Source organism: Tupaia chinensis, unplaced genomic scaffold (genome assembly GCF_000334495.1).
Source record: "Tupaia chinensis unplaced genomic scaffold, TupChi_1.0 Scaffold000270_1, whole genome shotgun sequence".
Taxonomy (NCBI): Eukaryota; Metazoa; Chordata; class Mammalia; order Scandentia; family Tupaiidae; genus Tupaia; species Tupaia belangeri.
This window is the reverse complement of record NW_006159750.1, coordinates 6,095,542-6,098,931: the sequence shown is the minus strand read 5'-3', so window position 1 is coordinate 6,098,931 and position 3,390 is coordinate 6,095,542. Positions and strand designations below refer to the sequence as shown.

General features: G+C 50.0%; 1 pseudogene; it reads right to left on the bottom strand.

Moving 5' to 3' along the window:
* Nucleotides 1-613: 613 nt before the first annotated feature.
* LOC102494206 (60S ribosomal protein L10-like) overlaps nt 614-3,390 on the bottom strand; it is a 15,326-nt pseudogene continuing 12,549 nt past the window's right edge.

Below are 3,390 nucleotides of genomic sequence, written 5' to 3'. Positions count from 1 at the left end.
AAGAGCTCTGGGTGGGCACTAGCCAGCTGGAACTTCCCCAGTCACAGAACTTGCACGGGCCTCAGTTTCCCCGTTTGTAAACTGAGGTTGATATGACGCAGCTGGGAGGCCGGGAGGATTAAAGGGAAAGTGTCTGTACTATCTTTCTAAAGGGGGGTCCGATACAGCAGAGGTCAGTAATGCCTGTCCTCCTGGCCCTGAACTATAAGGCAGGGAATACTCGTATCCCCCGTGCAGGAGGGTGGAAAGATAAAGCGGGCTGTGTACAGGGATCACCCAGCATGACGCCTGGGTCTAGGGTGGCAGTGAACCTTGGCTCTCTCCTGCAGTTGGGGTCCAGACATCGGAGCTTACCATGGAAGGGGAGCCCATAGGCAGTTTAAGTGGTGCAGGCCTGCAAGGGTACGCTCAGAGCTTTGGAAGCCCAGGGAGAGGCAACTTCCTCCCCCCACACCCTGCTCAGCTCCCACTTGCTGAGTCTACCTCTCCCAGAGGGAAACATAGTGGGCATTTCAGGGTGGCTGAAGTGACACGTTGATTTTGTGGATTTTTTAACAGAAGTTAAGATTTATCAGTGACTGTGATTAAGGAAGGGGCAGCACAGTATGAACCCTCATGAGTGCAAGGCTCGCCACTTGTCTAGAGGACCACGACTGGGGATATATTTGACACCACAGCCATCAGGGATGAGGTTCTTCTCATGTCTTCAAATTCACCAGCATTAAACTTGGTAAAGCCCCACTGATGGTCTGCCAGCCAGGGAACGTGAACGTGGCCCTGCAGAGGGCCTCAATCATGCTCCTCGTTCTGCAGCTTGGTGCAGATGGACGTGATAACCTGGCCAAGGCGGACCCTTGCTTCTGTACCCTGGGGCTTCCCAAAGGCACCCCGCATACCTGTCTCAAGCCTGTCCGCTCCAGCACAGAACAACATCTTATTGATGTTGATGACGTGGAAAGGGTGGAGCTGCACTCAGACATGAAAGCTTTGCCACAACTTCTCACCATGTACTTGTTTGCACAAATACAAGTAGCCTCCAGGGCCTCCAGGGAGAGCTGCTCATATTCATCTGACACCATGTGGCCCCAGAATGGGAATCCATCCTCTGTCACCTCTTCCGCCCCAGGTCAAAGATGCGATCTCAGCATCTGGGACACCTTGGCAGAAGCACAACTTTGGGTACAGCTTGTTCTTACAATACCAGTAACACTGGGCTGGGCAGCAACCCACAGCTGACACCAAGATCTTCGGTGGCTAGCCAGTGACAGCTGTTCTTACCATGCCGGAGGCAAAGAGGATTTCTTTTTTTTAAGTCTAAATTCAAGGACATGGCATTCCTACAGGCTGTCACAGGGAGGCAGGTTGGTGGGTGGGCATCTCTAACTCATGGAGTTGAGCTGGGGCAGGCGCCCTGGCACTCCCATGGTTCCTGGGTGTTGGCCTCAGATGTAAGCAAGACAATGTCTCCTCATGAAGCCATTTGTGTGGTTCTAGAACTTCGTGCCTGAAATCCACACGGCATCCTGGCTTCGGCCTCTGTGGAGTTCTTTCTCTGTCTTCTGGTGGGGAACCTGCTGGTCTGGAATACGTGGCTTGGCCATCAGCACTGCCCCAAGGGAGGGCTCAAGAGCTCAGAGCATGACAGAAGAGCCTTACTGTCCCTGCCTGATAAATGGACCATGACAGTCAAGAAGTTGCTAAGCTAAGCCCTCCCCTTCTTCCCGTCTCCTCTGAACCCCAGAGTGAGCTCCTAAAGACCAGTAGGTCAAGGCTGCCCTTGGCCTCGTCTTCCCCCACCCCCCACCCACCTCCCTGTAAATCCTGACGACACCACGGGAAGGCCGTTTAACTAGCACGTAAAAGTGCTTTGCGCTTTCAAAGGCCCACTCTGTGTTTAGAGGGAACCTAAGATTTTTATGGCTCATCTCCAGTCCCCCATCCCCTGATCTATTCATGCATCTTGGTTTTTAGGTGTGGTTTGGGGAATTGTCACAGGTCAAACAAAGTGACCACAGAGTATGAAAGAGGACCCTGAGAGGCACAGTCAGGCTGACCGAGCACTATCCTCTATGGGCCCAGGTTGTGTGCTAGGATCCCCGATCTTGCTCTCCGTCTTCCCAGTGAGTATGAAATAGGTACTCACAAAATTGTTGTTTAACTGGTGACTGACACTCAGCCACAGCAGCTACATAAATCAGTCTTGGGAGGGCCAGTAAACACCTCTGAAGGGGCAGACCTGACAGGTATTCAAGTCATCCCAGAGGGGCCAGACAGGTGAGCTTTCCATAGGGATTCAATAGTGGATCTTCAAGATTTTTTTAACCCTGAAACACTTAGAACCTACAGTTCTTTTTTTTTTTAACATATAATTATTTTATTTATCTTTATTTATTTTTACTTGACCATAAAGGGATAGAGAGAGAGAGTAAGAAAGTGAGAAAGCAAGCCGCCAGGTCCAGGACTTGAACCACGGTCGTCCATGTGGGAATCTAGCACCCTTAACCACCATACTGCCTGTTGGCCCCAAACCTACAGTTTTATGAACCTGCTATAACCTACAGACCCAAAGAGATGTTTTCCACCTGTCCTCTAATCCTAGCTGGTCCAGAGACCTCTCATAACTGTGTGAAGGGTGGGGTGGGGAAGCTGTTCCGGTGGACAGGGAATTCATCCTGTGTTCTGGAAGGCAGGGGAGAAATCTTAGTCCTTTAGACTCCCAAGGCAGACACCAAGACGCCTCACCAGCTGGCCCTTCTCTTTGGGATCCTTCTCGGCCTTCCACAGCCCTCTCTCTTCTTGACTATCTTCTCTAGCTCCTTCCCTACTTATCCTTCATGGGTCTTTCTTTGATTCTTACCTCCCCACCCAGATTCCCATCCCTGCCCCCACCTCTGCACCTGCCTGCCTGCCTTCCTCCCTTTCTTTCTTTCTCTTTCTTTTCCTCTTTCATTCCTTTGGCAGTGAAAGGAATTTTCAAAAAGGTCAGGGAAAATGTGTACTATGAAGAAACTCTGCATGGATTTCAAAATTTTTTGTACCTGAATAAACTTTTTTTTTTCTTTTTAGTTTTTGCTACAGGGTACATGTGCTCACCAGAGAGAGACAGAGAAAAAGAGGGAAAGTGAGAAAGCACCACCCAGGGAGGGATGGCCATGCTGTAATCCCTTTTCCTCCATTTCTCCCTTCTTTCAGGATTCTGGGCATGCACACACACATACCTGGCATGTTTCTCAAGCCACCAGGTCTAGGACTTGAACTGTGACGTCAACCATGTGGAATTCAGCCACCTTAACCACCACACCACCAAAATAAACTAGTAATGACATTTTACAGAAACTTTTTGAAGTCCCTGTGATTTCCTCACCTTTCTCATTCTTCCTGTTTCACTTC